The sequence below is a fragment of the Mobula birostris genome, chromosome 7, assembly GCF_030028105.1.
Source record: "Mobula birostris isolate sMobBir1 chromosome 7, sMobBir1.hap1, whole genome shotgun sequence".
NCBI lineage: Eukaryota > Metazoa > Chordata > Chondrichthyes > Myliobatiformes > Myliobatidae > Mobula > Mobula birostris.
This window is the reverse complement of record NC_092376.1, coordinates 128,808,458-128,828,406: the sequence shown is the minus strand read 5'-3', so window position 1 is coordinate 128,828,406 and position 19,949 is coordinate 128,808,458.

The window sequence follows — 19,949 nt, the reverse complement described above, 5'->3', positions numbered from 1 at the left end:
ACTTATGGAAGTGAATGCTGGACCATTTCTCCAGCAATGGAAAAGAAACTAGAAGCAGCTGAATTATGGTTCTACAGGAGAATGTTTAAAATATCATGGACCACAAACACATCAGATGAAGAAGTTCTCAGAAGAGCCCAAGCAGTTTGATCACTCATACCAACAATAAGAGAAAGACAACCCAGATTTCTAGGACACATCATGCGGAAAGATGAACTAGAAAAACTCATACTCTCTGGAAAGATCGAGGGGAGTAAAGCTAGAGGAAGACCTCGGCTTATGTACATCAAAAGCATAGCCAGGTGGCTACACGTCGAGGAAATGGAAGTCATCCAAAAAACGAAGGATAGATCTATATGGAAAACCATGGTCACCAAAGTCCGCATCGGCTATGGTACCTAGACAGACGGACATATATGTCACTATATACTATCTTGACATTCAGCTTTTTATAACTATTCACAGAAGACGAAAGGAGTACAACAGAATTTATGAAAAACAACATGCAAATAAAGACTGACAAATGACCAATGTGCAAAAGAAGACAAAATGTGCAAATATAACATAAATAAGTAAATACATTGTTAGATAATCAATCAATCAATTAACTAATGCTGAGGACATGAGTCCTTGAAAGTGAGTCCATAGGTTGTGGAATCAGTTCAGAGTTGAGGCTATTCTTTCTGGTTCAGGAGCATGATGACTGAAGGGTAATAATTGTTCCTGAACCTAGTGGTAGGGATCTAAGACTCCTGTACCTCTTTCATGACAGCAGATGCAAAAATAGAGCATGGCCTGGATGGCGGAGGTCCTTGATGATAGATACTGCTTTCTTGTAGATGTGTTCAGTGGTGGGGAGGGTTTTGCCAGTGATGGATTGGGCTGTATCCACCATTTTTGTAGGCTTTTCCATTCTTGGGCATTGGTGTTTCCATACCAGGCCATTATGCAACTGATCTTCTTGCAACTGGATATTCTTGCTATTGATAGAATCCAACAGAGATTTACTTGACCAGTTCCGGGGATGATGAGGTCGCCTTAAGAAAAGAAAAGTAGACCAGGCCAGTATTCTCTAAAGTATAGAAAAATGACAGATCACTTGGAAATTTACAAAATTCTAACAGAGCTCAACAGTCTGAATACGGGGAGGATATTTGCCCTGATTAAGTGTGTTGAATAATAGGTCATGGTCATAGAATAAAAGATAGGTTATTTAGGGTTATTTGAGGAGAATTTTCTTCTTTCAAAGGGTGGAAATCTTTCTTGGAATTCTTGCCTCTGAGGCGTGGAGGCTACGTCTAAGCAGAAATTGAGATATTTCTGAAGTTAAATGAATGAAAGGATAAGGGGATAATACTAGAAAATGGTGCTGTGTAGATGATTAACCATGATTTTGATGAATGATAGAACAGACTTGATGATCTATTCCAGCTGCTACTTTTTTTATATAAACTTAAAGCTTGTAAAAATGCTTTGAGTGAATCCCTGAAAGAAACAAAAATCAAATGGTGTACAGTGGTACAGCGAACCAGTGCCAGAGGGGTGGGAGATGTTCAGGCACACATAATGTCAAGGAATTTTATATATCACTGAGGTGATTCCAGTGCTAACCAGCAAATTTATCTATACATTTTCTTGAAATGGCAGGAACTCTCAAATGTGCAGCTCTTAACAAAAGATAAATGTTGAAACTACTGAGCCTGAATCAGCTCACTTCATGCTGGGAGTGGCAGGATAGACATTGAACCAGCACCCCGGTACATGGATACACAAATGGACATCATGGCATTGGAGGTGGATGCTGAAGCAAAGATAAATGCATTGCTCCAATGGTCTTAAAAAGGAAAACAGAAGCAAACCTACATTATCCGGTTACACATCGATGCATTCTAAATTACAGCTCAAGAAAGGACCGTTCCTTTAAACCACACTCCAGCTAATTTTTTTATTACCAAGACCTGGTTCCTCGTTTGAAGCTTCTCAATCATCGTCTTCAATATTGCAGAATAATGTTAAACACCAAATATGTGCTACATTCTGATTGACAGGATGTTTCATGCCCAGCAGACTCCATGCATGGGCTCATTCCCAGCAATGAGTGAAGATATGATTTTCCACTCTGTGCTCAATCATGCCCCTCGTATTCAGCAATGTCAAAAAGATGACATATTTAAAATTCAAGTCCCATATAGTTCCGGATCTTCATGACCTTCCTTGTAAGGATTCAATTGTCAATATTTCTCCTTTTTGAGAATTTGAGCCCTGCAAATGTAGTTTATCAAATGCAATTATTGTTTGGAGCATCACCAAGTAGTCACTTTTCATTTATGAGCTCCTACAAGCTGAAAAGCAGTGAATCAATTCAACCAATCAGGGCTGGTCCATTCAGAAACAGTAACATAATTTGCTTCCCCGTCTTGGCATTCAATTAGCCTGAAATGAATTCACGGTTTTTGCCTTTGCTTTTCTATCAGTGAATGCATTCCATCTGTTAATCACTTTCTGTGAGGAACTAAATGATGTCAGTACTAAATTTGGCATTTTAGTTTGAAATAATGTCCTGTTGAGCTTCTGTTATACTGTGTGTTGGCAGGCTTTGACACAAACTTGATAAAATTAAAGCCTTACTCAGATTTCCTAAGAAATCTATGTTTAAATACAATACTGTGCAAAGGTCACATATATATACACAACCAGTCCTGAGACACCAGGCAAGGTCATTTGATTCCAACCAATTGGTCATTTATTGATCAATACAGAACTTCTTTCTGGTGCTTCCAGCTCCCTCCCCTCGACCCGTTCCCTTTTCACTCTCAGTCCCCAATAGAGACCAAGAATCGGGTTTATCATCACTCACTTATGTCATGAAATTTGCGCAGCAGTGCGGTGCGGTACATAAAATTACTCAGTACTGTACAGGTCTTACTTCCTTACTGCCCATTGTGCTGTTGGCATTTAGGGCAGCAGTGAAGGTCCTCCATCTGTCTGTCCTTGACTACCTTCTCTATTGTGCCCCAGGTATCATTCAGGGTCCTCATTTCTGACTTTGTTCTCCCATGTTTCTTCCGCTCTTCAGTCTTCAGGTCTGTCTTGATGATGAGATTGGCCTCTCTTCTCATCACATGCCTAATCCATCTCCAACGCCATGTCCTCTTGATGACACTGAAAATGTAGGGCGTGGCTGGCAATCTTTCTTGTCCAGGCGAAGATGAAGCTGCACCAGAGCAGTTTTCTGTCCACACATTTGTATGGGCCAAAATGCTGGCGCGTGACAGCGAGTGACCTTGCTAAGATGCTGTCATTCCACACCATGAGCCTCTAGAAGATCCTCCATATTTTCTGACAAAATTCTTAGGCATACTAACTATGACATTCATATGCCTATGACTTCTGCATGGTACACTAGGTATATTTTAATTCCACAAAGAAATAGCAACATAAGTTCTACAAAACCAATTTTTTTATGTATTGAAATAAGATAATGAAAAAAAATCAGGAGTAGCCTAGTTGGTCACTCGTGTATGCTCCATTTTTCTGCAAGCTTATGGCTGATCCAAAAACCTCAAATCTATTTTCCTGCCCTATTATCACATCCTTGATTGCTTATTGAAAAGAAATTTGTATCTCTTGACTATGAAAACAATAAAGATTTACTTCCCCAGGTTTCTGGGGGAAGGACTTCCAAAGACTCAAAACTCTTTAAGAAAAAAGAAATCTTTCTCATCTCAGTCTTATTCTGAGAATATGTCCTCTAGTGCAAGACTCCCAAACACCCACCCAGCATTTGTCCAGAAAATTATGTTTCAATAAGATTGCTTTCATTCCACATGAGTTCAACCTTTCCTCACAAGACAATTCCTCCATATCCAGGACCTCTTTCTGAACTGCTTTTATTGATAATATACAATGGAAACAATAGAAATGGAAATCCTGGAAGCACTCAGGAGGTCAGCAGTAGCCATGGAAAGTTAAATATTTAATGCTTCAAATGAAAAACTTCATCAGAACTGGGAACGATAAAACATGCCAGTACTTAGTTACAGAAAGAGCAAGGAGGGATGGATGGAACAGAAGGAATATAGGGTGAGGCCCAGATTGTTGTGGGGTTAAATTGTATAGGTCTTTGTCAGATGGGTTAATGGGTTCATTAGACAGTGGTAATACAGCCAAATAAACATAAAATTTGCAGAAAACAGGGCTGTGAGATTTTGCACATGGACCAAAATACAGTGAACAGCTTTTTGTTTGTGTGCCATCCAGACAGATCATTACATACACAAGTACATCGAGGTAGGGAAAAGCAAAACAGAATAGTGACAGAGTCATAGTACATAAGCAGAGCCTTCAGACCATCTAGTCTATGCAAACTTTTATTTTACCTAGTTCCATTGACCTAACCTGGATCATAATTCTCCATACCCCTCCCATCCAAGTACTTATTCAAACTTCTTTTAAATGTTGTAAATGTTGCAGTCGAATCCTTATCCACCACTTCCACTGGCAGTTTGTTGCACACTCCCACCACAAAAGTGTTACACTTACAGAGAATGTGGAGTGCAGGTCATCAAATAAAGTTCAGGGGCAACAACGAGGTAGATTGTGATATCAAGAGTTCGTCTTTTAGCTTAAGAGAGGTCCATTCAAGAATGTGATAATGGTGGCATAGAAACTGTTCTTGAGCCAAAATCACAGATGAATGACTTACAGCAGGAAAGGCCAATTCTGACACAGACAGAGAAGATGATTTACATGAAGTCAGAGCACCTCATATTGAGTTCCAAAGGCTGCGGCATTATCCAGGCAGCTGATAAGGTTTTGTTCCTCGGGATTATGTTGGACCTTGTGAAAATGTGCAGAGGAAGAATTAAAGTGACAGGCAACAGGAATTTGCGGACCTCCCCTGCGGACAGAACATCAGTGTGTTGCAAAGTGTCAGCCAAGCTGCATTTGGCTTTCCCAGTGATCCAGAGCTTCAGGGTTTCACTTTCCAAAGAAGCCTCATTCTGAAACAGGAGCACCATTGCTTTTGCCACAGATTCCCATCCTTCCGAGTGATTTCAGCTTTTTCCATTTTTATTTCAGAATTCCAATAACAATACATCTTTCCTTAAATAAAGGGGTCAAAACAGTACCAGCACCCTGGATATAGTCTCACCTGAGCTTTGTACCGTTAGTTCAACACCCTGAAACTCAGCATCAGTATTCCTTTGGTATTCGACAAGAACTCCCAGACCCTTTATAGTGCTGTTTTCCATGGTCCTTCACCATTGAGATAATGATTCATTGTATCAATCCCCCTTTCAAAATGAGCAATTTCACATCTTCAGCATTAAATAACAATTTTTTTGCACACTCATTTGTCGTATAATCGTGCACACAGCACATTGGCACCCTTCCTCTAAATCATTAATGCCTACTGTAAAGAGCTGCAAGTCCAGCATCTGCAGAATCTTTTGTGTTTATTGTATATATGTTTTAATATTAAATTCATGGTGATTCTGTTGTATTTATACATTAGTCTGTGGTTGTAAACTGTTGGAATCTCCATCTGGCTCTTCTAATATTGTTCATTCTCAGCCCAGGTAGGAATTATGACGTTGTTCCAGCTTGAGTAATCAGCTCAAAGTATAAGCTTTATTCATGCCCATCACGATATACCTGAACCTTATATGTTAAGTTTTCTATGACCGGCACCTTTTATAACATGTAACAAAGTGACATATGCGGCACAGAGGTCTGAGTGGAATTGGGGAACATCTTTAAGAAAATATGTAAAATGTTTGAATAGCCAAGACAGGACACGTTATCAATAATCAAAGGTAAACTGGGCAATTCCCTGTATGGGACGGAAAAAAGGCATGAAACAGTTTATTTGGAAAAGATGATCGAAGAGGGAGATGTTAAGAATCAGAATCAGAATATGGCACATTAGCCACTGTTACATTTGATTCATTTCTGCATTTGCAGACATCCCTACAGCAGTTTTGTTTTAACTTGTAATTTGTTTTCTTAAATGCCCTGTGTGTCTTTGGTGTGTCCTTGCTGTACTAAATTGCTATCAATCAATTCAAACACAGGAGAAACTAACCACCAGGTGCTCCTACTGTTGAGTAGATTTCACCGAGGTAGGAGCCCAAGAAATTAGGGTACATGTATTTACAGCTGAGTGCCAGCTGCCTGCCCTCCCTGCTGTTGGATACAGAGCAAGTTGGTTTGTGTCTAATGATTAGCTGCGTGCTCTTGAGGCAATGGATGGGAGAAAGAAAGGACGTAGCCATGAAGATTGGGAGAAGCTTTGGGGAAAAGGTAAATTGGGTGAGAGATCCAAGGTGCTAGGGTTGTGGGGAGATGAGGTAGAATGGCTTAGTCTAACATCCAGGACACTGATGCATTTTGGAGAAGCAGAACTTTGATTCATTGTCTAAGATAAAATGGTGAGCTGAATCTTGATAAAAAATGTAGTGCATCCTTTTTACTATCAATGCTCATTTAGTATATTGAAATTTTAATGTGCTTATTTGTGTTAATTGCACCCAATGATCGACAGCTCTCATTTCAACATTGTGTCTGCTCGAATGCTAATCCTGTCAGCATGTGGTTCTCTACACTCCAACAATGCAAAATCCGATAAAATCAGCATTCTAAATGCTGTCCCGAAATTAAATTTCACCGTTTTTGATGTTCTGAACAGATGTTGCATTTAATACTAACATTCGATCAGGGAATTCCAAAAGAATGATGAAATTGAGAAAATTTACCTTTTAAATAATTATTCAGATGGGTTCAACCCTAGAGGCTTTTTAAAAACATGCCATGCACTGCCTGCATATATCACAGAATCCCTTTCTTAAGCACTAAGAACCATCATAAGCAGGTCACAGCCCGAAAGAATTCTCTCCATGGCAACAGCAGCAGAACAGGCTGCCTTGGAGACGAGAGAAAACTTGGGAAGGGAGACACGTGTCTTCAGAGTATGTGGCCAGGAAATTTGTGATATGCACTGTGGGACTCATCAATAATATAACAAGTGTGGACAGGATTGAAAGCTTTAGTAGGCAGAGGCAGAACATAGGCATATCAGGCTCTCAGTTGGGACCCTTTAATTCACACCTCCAAGATGGCCTGCTTTTGGGTTTGCTCTTTGTTGCACTGGGAGTTATAAGCAAAAGTTGTGCGTCAATCGTCATGGTTTTGATTCCTGTTGGTAAGGGTGAGATAGGTATCGCACACATTGATGATATCACTGTGTGCAGAAAACAAAACTGCAAGAATATTATTTGGACTAAGGTAATAGTACTTGAAGTAGCTGTCCTATTTTCTGGTGTTTTAGACTTAATGTACAGAAGCTTTTATACATGAAATAGGCACAAGCAGGGCCGTTTCTGGGTTATATTTATACATCAAATCAGGAGTACATACAGAAATTAAACTTCAATTGCTTGCAGATGCATGCTTTACTCATGTGTATTTTAGAGATTAACTCTTGTTACATTATACATTAGAACGTAAATCCTCTGTGAAGGGGAAGTCCTTGCTCATCTTCAAGAAGCTGATGACTAGAAATGCTGGAGATAACTAATAACTTTGCATATTAAACATAGAACATAGAAATTTACAGCACATTACAGGCCCTTTGGCCCACAATGTTGTGCTGACCATGCAACTTACTCTAGACTGCCTAGAATTCCTCTAGCACATAGCCCTTTATTTTTCTAAGCTCCATGAATCTATCTAAGAGGCTCTTAAAACACCCTATTGTATCCGCTTCCACCACCGCCGCTGGCAGTTCATTCCAGGTACCCACCACTCTCTGTGTGAAAAACTTACCCCTGACATTCTCTTAGTACCTATTTCAGAATCAGAATCAGAATCAGGTTTAATATCACCGGCATGTGATGTGAAATTTGTTAACTTAGCAGCAGCAGTTCAATGCGATACATAATCTAGCAGAGAGAGAAAAAATAATAATAAATAAAATTAAACATAAATAAATAAGTAAATCAATTACGTATATTGAATAGATAATTGAAAAATGTGCAAAAACAGAAATACTGTATATTAAAAAAAGTGAGGTAGCATCCAAAGCTTCAAAGTCCATTTAGGAATTGAATGGCTGAGGGGAAGAAGCTGTTCCTGAATCGCTAAGTGTGTGCTTTCAGGCTTCTGTACCTCCTACCTGATGGTAACAGTGAGAAAAGGGCATGCCCTGGGTGCTGGAGGTCTTTAATAATGGACGCTGCCTTTCTGAGACCTCACTTCCTAAAGATGTCCTGGATACTTTTGTAGGCTAGTACCCAAGATGGAGCTGACTAGATTTACAACCTTCTGCTGCTTCTTTCGGTCCTCATCATCTTATACACCTTGTTCAGGTCATCTCTCATCCTCTGTCGCTCCAAGGAGAAAAGGCCATGTACAGTCAACCTATTCTCATAAGGCATGCCCCCCAATCCAGGCAACATCCTTGTACATCCCCTCCGCACTCTCTTTGTTGTATCCCTATCCTTCCTGTGGTGAGGTGACCAGAACTGAACGCAGAACTCCAAGTGGGGTCTGACCAAGGTCTTATATAGATAACCTCAAGCAACTCTAGGTGTTGAGTTGCTGGGTTTTTAATGTACACTTTCACCTTGAGTTGCAGTAATCTGGACTAAAAACAAACTAGCAGCACAAGCAGCATCCATGTGGTGGGGGGGGGCAGTAAAGGACTCTGGGCTGGCTGGTCTTTTGGCAATAGCAGGGCAAGAGTGAGCTCAAGAATATTTTCCTCCTCAGAGGGGAACCACAGTAAAGTCAGTGCCAAAACCCTGAAATGGTGTCTCAGCAATCCTAATAATCCCTTGAAGGGAAGATTGCCGTTCTCCCCATCTGAAGAAACGGTAGAAATTTGGCATTACATGACTGCAGGCTGATTTTTTACTGCAGCACTGTGATGTTGGATGACTGCTTTTTAAACTCTATTGTCAACAAGACTATTGGTCGATGTCATGGTTGGATTCACAATTGTGCAACCAGTATTGCTGATCATTTACACATTGAGAAGGATAAACCCCACTCAAAGGTTGCACAATGCCATTTACCATCAGCTTTCTTATCAGCTTAGATAAGGGCCCCTTATTTAAGAAAGGATGAGCTAGCATTGGAGAGGGTCCAGAGGAGGTTTACAAGAATGATCCTGGGAATGAAAGAGTTAACATAGGAGGAGTGTTTGATGGCTCTGACCCTGTACTCACTGGAGTTCAGAAGAATGAGGGGAGATCTCATTAAGACCTATTGAATGTTGAAAGGCTTAGATAGAGTGGATGTAGAGAGGATGCTTCCTGTGGTGGGGGAGTCTCAAACCAGAGGACATAGCCTCAGACGTCCCTTTAGAACAGAGGTCAGGAGGAATTTCTTTGGCCAGAGGGCGATGAATCTGTGGAACTTATTGCCACAGACAGCCATCAAGACTACGTCAATGGGTATCTTCAAAATGAAATTGATAGGTTCTTGATTAGTTAGAGCATTAAAGATTAGGGGGAGAAGGAAGGAAAATGGAGTTGAAAGGGATAATAAATCAACCACAACGTGTTAAATGGCCTAATTCTGCTCGTATGTCTTATAGTCTTCTTCTACAGCCTGCCTTTCAAAGTCCTAATCCAAGAACTCTAGAGTGAACCAGTGTGAACCACAATTTCTAATGAGGTGATTTCTGCACATTTATTGTTACATTTATTAAAAATGCTAGAGTCAGTTATCAGAGATGTGATAACAGCACATTTGGAAAGTGGTGAAATCATCGGACAAAGTCAGCATGGATTTGTGAAAGGAAAATCATGTCTGACGAATCTCATAGAATATTTTGAGGATGTAACTAGTAGAGTGGATAGGGGAGAGCTAGTGGACGTGGTATATTTGGATTTTCAAAAGGCTTTTGACAAGGTCCCACTCAGGAGATTAGTGTGCAAACTTAAAGCACACGGTATTGGGGGTAAGGTATTGATGTGGATAGAGAATTGGTTGGCAGACAGGAAGCAAAGAGTGGGAATAAACGGGACCTTTTCAGAATGGCAGGCAGTGACTAGTGGGGTACGGCAAGGCTCAGTGCTGGGACCCCAGTTGTTTACAATATATATTAATGACTTAGATGACGGAATTAAATGCAGCATCTCCAAGTTTGCGGATGACACAAAGCTAGGCGGCAGTGTTTGCTGTGAGGAGGATGCTAAGAGGATGCAGGGTGACTTGGATAGGTCAGGTGAGTGGGCAAATTCATGGCAGATGCAATTTAATGTAGATAAATGTGAGGTTATCCACTTTGGTTGCAAAAACAGGAAAACAGATTATTATCTGAATGGTGGCCGATTAGGAAAAGGGGAGGTGCAATGAGACCTGGGTGTCAGTATACACCAGTCATTGAAAGTGGGCATGCAGGTACAGCAGGCGGTGAAAAAGGCGAATGGTATGCTGGCATTCATAGCAAGGGGATTCAAGTACAGGAGCAGGGAGGTACTACTGCAGTTGTACAAGGCCTTGGTGAGACCACACCTGGAGTATTGTGTGCAGTTTTGGTCCCCTAATCTGAGGAAAGACATCCTTGCCATAGAGGGAGTACAAAGAAGGTTCACCAGATTGATTCCTGGGATGGCAGTACTTTCATATGATGAAAGACTGGATCGACTAGGCTTATACTCATTGGAATTTAGAAGATTGAGAAGGGATCTTATTGAAACATATAAAATCCTAAAGGGATTGGACAGGCTAGATGCAGGAAGATTGTTCCCGATGTTGGGGAAGTCCAGAACGAGGGGTCACAATTTGAGGATAAAGGGGGAGCCTTTTAGGACCGAGATTAGGAAAAACTTCTTCACACAGAGAGTGGTGAATCTGTGGAATTCTCTGCCACAGGAAACAGTTGAGGCCAGTTCATTGGCTATATTTAAGAGGGAGTTAGATATGGCCCTTGTGGCTAAAGGGATCGGGGGTATGGGGGGAAGGCTGGTACAGGGTTCTGAGTTGGATGATCAGCCACGATCATACTGAATGGCAGTGCAGGCTCGAAGGGCCGAATGGCCTACTCCTGCACCTATTGTCTATGTTTCTATATTTCTATTGCCACCATAAAAGGCAGGATCTCCCACTGGCTACACTTTCCAATTTCAATTCCAATTGCTATTCTGACATGTCAGTCCAAGACCTCCTGAACTGCCACAATGAGACCAAACTCAAGTTGGAGGAGCAACATCTCATATTCCATCTGGGTAATATGGTGGCACGAACATTGATATCTCTGACTTCAGTTAATTACTCTCCCCTCCCCCTTCTCTCTTCCATTCCCCATGCTGGTTCACCTCTCACCCCTTCTCTTCCTCTCCCTGCCCCTTACCTCTTTCTGGTTCCCCACTTACCTCCTTTCAGTCCATGCTCCACTGTCTTCTCTCATTGGATTCCTTCTTCTTCAGCCTTTACCTCTTCCAGCTATCACCTCTTATCTTGCTACTTCATTTCCCCCTCCCCCTTCCACCACCCACCCACCTTTCAACTCACCTGGTTTCACCTACCAACTGTCTGCTTTTATTTCTTCCCCTTTCCTTTCGAGTCCAGATGAAAGGTCACTGTCTGAAATGTTAACTTTATTTCCCCTTCATAGATACAGCCTGACTTGTTGAGTTCCTCCAGCTTTTGAGTGTGTTTTTCAAGATATCCAGCATCTGCAGAACATTGTGTCTATTTCTTGCTGTCTTCCCTAGTTGGGTATGAGTCATGTTTATTGGTTACCACATGCAGGTTCTGTTATGTTTTGTATTTCCTGAAACTAATTGAAAGAAAAACACAGGAGCTAGGATACTAGTCTACTTAGTTTGTTTCCCCATTTTTTAGTGAGGCACTTACATATGACGTGGTGGCGTAATGATGTATACCATTCGCTTACTTCTTATATATAACCCATAATGAATTATGTAACAAACAAAGGTTGCTTAATCAAACAATATATTGTCAATATTACTCAAGTATTACTGAAATATTAAATACACCATTTTCCACCCTGTAAATGCGGTAGCAGTTTCTGATGTGTTGACTGTCAGTGTAAATTCAGATGATGGATGATTTTAACCATCTAGGTTTTCCTACTGTTTCACTAACTGGTTTAAGTTCCATTTCACCTGTATCTGAAATAACTGTTTCATTTACGTGATTCATTTCAAAACATCCAAATGTCCTAAGACATGGAATATTTTTGAGGACGCAAATAATTAGTAGCTGGCAGGCTCCCACAAAAGCAGTGAGAAAACAGGTAGGTAATTTGCCGGTTATGGAATAAGTACTAGTGATTCAGTTGTCAATGTTCCAGTTCAGCACCAGATGACTTTTTGCGTTCACTTGAGAGATCAGTGCATTAGGTGAATGCTTTTGGAAATTATTAGAATGAACAGGTAGCATAAGATTGGAATTTTGTCTTCCTTGTGCCAAACAGCTTTATCTTACTCTCTCGCATACTGTCTTTCCTACACACATTTTCACTGGCACTCTACTTCAACCATCACTGCATTGTCAGATGATAGGGCTCTTCTGCCAGCTTTAAGCCAGGTTTATTTTACAGTAGTCTAAAAGTGCCATCAATTATTATCTTTGGCATGGGACTGTAATGGTAGTTTCATTTGTAATTATTATTTAATGTCTTCTTAATTAATATTTAAAAGCTGTTGTATTTAGGATTGGTAATAACCATTGAAATCTGACCTGCTCAATGTAGGGTTTCAGTGCAGCTGGTATGCATGCATCCCAGGCCCCTACCGGGAATTTGATCTATTGAAAATCTCCCAAGTGACCAAAATATTCTGAGTAGGTTATCACATGACCCATTGTATTACCAAGCCATGCTGGTTGCTAGAGGAATAAGAAAACTGTGGAAGTTTTACCTATGCATTTTGGATTAAATTGTAGGACAGAAAAAAAAATCCTCCCATGTTTGCACAAGCTTTATTACAGTCTGGAAATGGAAAGGAATCTGAAGAATAAAGACAGTAGAAAATATTCAGGAGCAAATAATTATCGGTCATCCAGAAACACAATGGTAAATAAGAAATCTAACATTATCACAGGTAATCTGCGTGTACCTTTGCAAATATGGTCAATGTTGCAATAGACTATTTTATTCCTTTTCCAGTAGGTTTTTGTCCTTGCTATATAAAGAGAATTTATATGTATTTTAATTATGAAAAATTGATATGACCAAACTGTTAACAGTTATACAGCAAATGCTTCTTTCAAAATTGTCCCCTAATTGATTGCTAGTGTCAGAAAAAATTCATATTGATATAGAAGACTCCAAAGCAAATATTAGTGTTTAAGATGGTGTCATGAGAATACTCTGCACCATGATGTAGAACATAGATATTGGTCTGTTTTTAAAATTTTGGATTTTATTCCTTGAAAGTCATATATATATTTTCAGTAGTAAGGATTATGTGAATATTTGTACAATATTTTGGCTCAAGAATATCAAACAGATTAATATAAAATCTGGAATACCTGTCTTGTAAAGTTTGAGATCAAATATAAAATTATTCCTGCAAGTAAAGTCAATTATTGTTCAATTTTTCCATTGCAAGTTTCCCTGAATTACTTGACTGCCGTGCAAAGTGTAGCCGTTAAAAAGAAAATCCTTTACTGACAGCAATTAATAACATGAAAATAAAGCATAAGAGAAAAGAAGTTCAGAAAGTCAATCTGGTCTTGTTTTGAGTAGCGCAGTGCACATTGGGGGTTAATCCATGAGAGAAGTATGATGAAAATTGAAAAACTGTTAGAAATCTGAAATAAAAACAGAAAACGTTAAAGCACCGAGCAGGCCAGGCTGCTTCTGGAGAAAGAGAAATAGTTAATATTTCAGGTTTAGGATCATTCTTCATAAGTATGGTGCTCATTTGGTAACAAAAAAATAACTATTGATTGCAGGGAGCTTAATGCTTTGTATTTTTTTAATGCATTACTTGCACTGTACTGATGCCGTAAACAAGTTTCCCATCATTTACATTAGTGATAATAAATCTGATTCTGATTCTGAAATCTAATTTGATGCTTCTTCTGAATAAGATACTTCTTGCAGAAGAGATATTGTTAGGCTGATTCAGTGCATGGTAATTGCTTAAAAGGAAAATATTGTTTGTCCTATTCCATATCTTAACAGTAACCTTGGACGTTTCTTTTCAAAACTGTGAAGATTTTGTATTTCTTATCCATCTCTATCTGCTAAAATATCTCAGCTTATAGTATTAAGTCATGGATGAAATTATCTTTTACTATTTTACTTTACTTAGAGCATGTTCTCAATGTAGATCCCTATTTCTGTGAATTAGAATGTAATGACTTTTTTTTGCTCCAATTTAAATCTCTGACACCTTTACTGAAGAATAGCAGAGATCATAATGTACTTTTTTTTACACTTTCTACTTAGCTTCATTATTTAAGCTTAAAGAGCCCAACGTGAATCTCTCCTGAAAGTACATATTTCATTTGCCAGGGATCAGCCCTTTACTTCACTCTTTGTTTGAATATGTACCTTGTGTCTGCGACCAAAATGGGATATAATTCTTGCGGTGCAATCTGTCAGCGTATTTTACAGTTTCACCATGACATCATCTCACTTGCACTGTCCCAGCTTCACAATGAAGTTCAATAATTCATTTGCTTTATATAGATATTTCACAATATCATGTTATGCCTTTGAAGTATCTGGCTGGCTGTTCCATTTTGGTGGAAGATTCCCTGCTTATATTTCTGTCACTAGTGTCTTAACCCCTTAATGAATTAAATACATCATCTTTTCCACCAGCAGAATCTTTGTCTGACTTGATAAGATCTGGTTCATGCTTCTACCTGATTTGTTTTCAGCAATCTTCTGTGTTTGTGCAGAATGTGAGAAAAATTTGAGGTTAAGAATTTAATAGTAACTGTTTAACACTCGGAGACACATGCATCCACAATAACATGTTATCTGACCTAGTGGTTAATTATATCTTGAATAACTTTTAATGCTTTTGACATTACAATTTGCTAGTGGATCATTCAACTAAATCACGGCTTGAGTAAAGGTTTTTAAAATTTTATTATTGTTTTACTTTAAATTTAACCCTTATTTGTCTCTTATTTTCTACAAGACTGATTTATTACTTTTGATTCACGTAATACATTTCAACATGTCTCCCTAAGCTACTCCCCACAGATGCTGACTGAATTTTGAGTATTTTCAGCGTTTTCCGCTTTATCCCTCTGAACCTGCAAAATTAGACTCTCTTCCACCATTTATAACCTGCAAAGTATACACAAGCGTCACTTTGTGCCTCCTTTGAAACATTTTTTGAAGTCCTGCCAATCAGACACTTCAATTCCCACCTCATTTGGTTCCTTCCATTCCAATCCTGTGTAGGTTTCACTTATCTGTTTGTGATGATGTTTTCAAAGTGGCTGGCTCATTTTCAGCATGTAGTGACAGGAATTGGATTAAAGGATCACGACTAACAAACTTAGTAAATAATTTACAATAAAATATAAACACCAAATTGAAAACTATTAACTACGAATTAGCACACCTTTCCCAGGACATTGTTTTAAGATACATACTTTTTAAAATTGTTGCAATCTATAATGACTGAGGGTTCAGTGGTGAATTGTTAATTTCATTTTTCTGTCCCCTCGTTCATGAAAGTGATATTGTCATTTATCACAGGGGCTCAGAAGTACCCATGGCCACAAGAGCACAAACAACCCTACTGCAGATGTGGGAGATTGCAAAATGAGCCCAGTGCCATTATCCCCCTTGTATCCCTTTTACTGCTCTGTCCTACCAATTTGCCCTTACTTTCATGGCTGTCAGGACTTCCTGTGAGAAATTTTATTAAATTGGTAAACCGCTTTCGAAGAGTTAACATGCACAATGTGTAACATCTGTGAGCCTATCAAGCAGCCAGCACCTGTGAAACATACACATCTTGTTCTAACATTTAAAGGACTGTTTAAATATTGATCTCTTTAAATATTGACCAAAATATTGATTTCTTAAAGCATGGACATTCCTGTTTAACATCTTTGTGGTGGATGTATTTTAATCCAAATGTGCCCTAAGGCTGTAGAGTAAAATATTAACATTCTACATTATTGTCTTGCAAATATTAGGGTTGCCTAGAAATTGTAGAAAGTAGAATGGTGGGGATGAAGTGGGATAATGCTCAAAAAAACAGTATTGTGCAATTGACCCTCTAGGTAATTGATTGGATTTCAGGTCTAATTATGTATATTTCTCTTTTTCTCTTTTTAAACGTTGAATTATCTCATGGAAGAATCTGAAACACTTTAAAGACATCAATAAAAGTGCTACCAGTTTTGCAATGGACACAATGCAAATAACAGAAATGTAAAGCAGGAATGTTGAAAATGATATGTTGCTTCCAGCATCCTAGTAAGGTATGGAAGGGACATGATTTTGGGTCAAGCAAGGATTAAATTTTGGAGATTTTAACCTATGTAGATACTTGAGTCCTTGAAGGGAGTCATAACCTTGTTGTGGTTTGGAGGCTGGCCTGAATTGTTCTGTTCTTTATATTCATACATACCGTGGGTTACTAATAAAGAACCATTTTCTGGAAGAAATAGAACTTTTATTTAACAACAACCACAACGTTTTTACAATACCATGTTTCTCGATCTTCCTATCATCTCTGCACATGCTCAGAACTTTCTCCAATCACGTTCTTACACGTTATATCACCACATGAATGACCCAGTGAACTACGTTAGCAGGAAACAGGGCTTTATGCTTTGGCTCTTCGTAGGGTGACCCATGCCAAACAGGTCAAAGGGTAGAGTTCAGACTAACAGTGGTCTACTGGTCCTCCAGGTTCAGGGGTTTAGATCATTGCTAACAACCTGGACTGGTAAAACAATATTGTTTCAGAAATAGCAATGAAGAATCCTTCTACATCTGAGTAGCCAAGGACAGACAGATGGAGGACTTTCATTGCTACCCTAAACTCCATCAGGCATAATGGTCAGTAAGTAAGATGCTTGAGTGTAGAGTTTGTTGCCTTGTGGAATTTCTATCCTTGTAATCTTATTTATTATTACTGATAAAATACATTTTGACAATGCTTTTTACATTGGTATCTAATGCCATTCTTAACTTAATTATAACTACTTATGAAACGATTTGTATAGACTGCAGTTCTGAAAGACAAGCGTGATTATTAATGTAGCAATGATCACACAATGTATTACTGTGATATAGTCATATGTCACATTCAAGTGATTATGAAGGGAACTTGAATGAAAGACAATCCCTTGCTGAAGATCATAACTATGTGTGAAATTAGATGCTAATATCGGCTTTCGTCTGATGTATTTTTACAACCAGTAGAATCACATTCAAATGTAAAACAAGAGAATTTATGGGAATAATGACCCGGTGTTCTCGCCTGCAAAGCAGACGACTTCTGCTATGTTACTTCTGCCTTAATGAAAATTGATTCAGGAAAACAGCAGCATGTCAGGTCCAGTTCAAGGTTCACTGGTAAGACATATACAGGACCTGAAACACTCATCAGTTGAGGCTCCCTGTTGTGGAGCCTCCAACGAGTTTGCCTCTGCAAAAAAATTGAAATCTTAGGCACTCCTTTTCTTTCCAGAATCCAAATCAAATCCATTTTGTTTTGATACATCAGTAGTAATAGTTGTTTTTTTGTGTTAGAGGCTGAGTAGTTGGAAAATGGAAGTTTTGATATATTATTGAATAGGGTTTCAAAGAACATTGTTAAAAAAATGTAAACTATTAAGAAAAAATAGAATATTCTCACATGTCAATCTAGTTCATATATTCTTTAGGTAGAGTCCTCTTGTCTCAGGAATTTGTGATGTTTGAATGACATTTCTGTAATGCCACATCCTTTCCACTTTATTCAGAACATTGTAATGGATATATGACTCTTACTGCAATAACTTAAATATGCATTATTTGGCATATAGACCATGCTAATATATACAAACCAGCCAATGTTTGCTTAGCATTCTTCTCAAATATTTACATAAAGCTTACTTTCATAGCTTATCAGTTTAAATGTATTTTCAGTTAGTTGTGTAATCCATTAGTGTTACAGATTAACTAATAACTACAGGTAAGCATTAAGTACCACTAAGCTCCTTTCTAAAACACAGGCCATCTCATTATTGCTATAAAAAAAGAAATTCCTGTACAGATTATAAACAGAAGGAGAATACTGCTGAGCCTGTAAATCTAGAGTAAAATGCTCAGTAAGTCAGGCAGCATCTGTGGAAAAAGAAATAGACAATAGAACTAGAAAAAGAGACAGGATGAATTTTAAGTGATACACAGGGAGGGGAAAAGCAACTGTACTTTCGTAAGTCTATTATGACTCCAATTTTTTTGTGTTTAATGAAAGGTCATTGAACTGAAGCATTTTAGCATTTATTTTCTCCCTCTCCCTCCCTTTCCTTCTCCCTTACTCCCTCTCCCTCTTTCTGTTGTTCTCTGTCCAAGCTGTTGTGTGCTATTTAATCCTTTCAGGAATTTATGTTTACACATCTTATTAATGAAAGATTCCCTAAGTAAACATTCAACTCTTACAATATATTTTTTAAAGAATTACTGTAGTTATTTTAAAATTTTTTTCTGTTCCGTATATTACTTCTACATTTAGTGAGAACAGTAGTGAAAAGCTAAGAGAATTTAATCTAATGATATCTCTCGGTGACCTTTGCTGCTGTGATGGTTTCTTCAATCTGCCATTTTGGAACAAGCAATGGACATTTGGTGGATGTGAGTTTGTGGTAAAGAGAATTAATTAAATAAATGGTGACGTAGATCAGCGGACCCCAACAACTGGGCCGCAAGGCATGCGCTACCGGGATGCGAGGAAACGATAGGAGTCAGCTGCACCTTTCCTCATTCCCTGTCACGGCCACTGATCAGCCATTACGCATGCGAGGTCATGACCCACGCATCAGGGCGGGAAGGTGATCAACTCCTCATGCTTGCAAATGATGGCGGTCTGAAAAGTATGTTTGACATAACATCTCTGTCGGCATTTTGGATCAAAGTCAAGGCTGAATATCCTGAGATAGTCACGAAAGCACTGAAAACGTTGCTTCCATTTCCAACATTTTTCTGCGAAGCGGAGTTTTCTGCAATGAGCGCAACGAAAACTAAACTGCGGAGTAGACTGGACATCAGGAACCCCCTTCGCGTATCGCTGTCTCCCATCACCCCTCGATAGGACGGTGTTGTTGCAGGGAAACAAGCCCAGGGCTCCCACTGATTCAGCGATATTGGTGTGTTGCAATGATTTTATATATTCATACGGGGAAAATATGTGCTGTGCATTTAATATCCAAATGTTACTTAAAATGTTATGATGCTATTGACTTATATAACCATATAACAATTACAGCACGGAAACAGGCCATCTCGGCCCTCCTAGTCCGTGCTGAACGCTACTCTCACCGAGTCCCGCCAACCTGCACTCAGCCCATAACCTTCCATTCCTTTCCTGTCCATATAGCTATCCAATTTTTCTTTAAATGATCATATCGAACCTGCTTCTGCCACTTCTACTGGAAGTTCGTTCAACACTTACTTCAAGCTCCCCTGTTAATTGACTTATCATTATATTCATGCAAGGAAAATATGCGCTCTGTGTTTAATATTAAATTCGTTAGATAAACCCTTTTAGAAACAAAATTGAGTGTATTACCCACTTATCACCTATATTCTGGTAATGATTAACACCCACCCCCACGAACAGAATCGTCAAAAAGGATTTGCTGGGGGTGGGGGGGTGGGGGAAGTCGGTAGGTCACGACGCGCATGCGCATTGGTGCCCGTGCAAGGCTTCATGGTCGTTGTAGTCTTTTGGGTAAACAACGCAATTGACTGCTACTCTTGTCCGTTGGCAACCCTACCC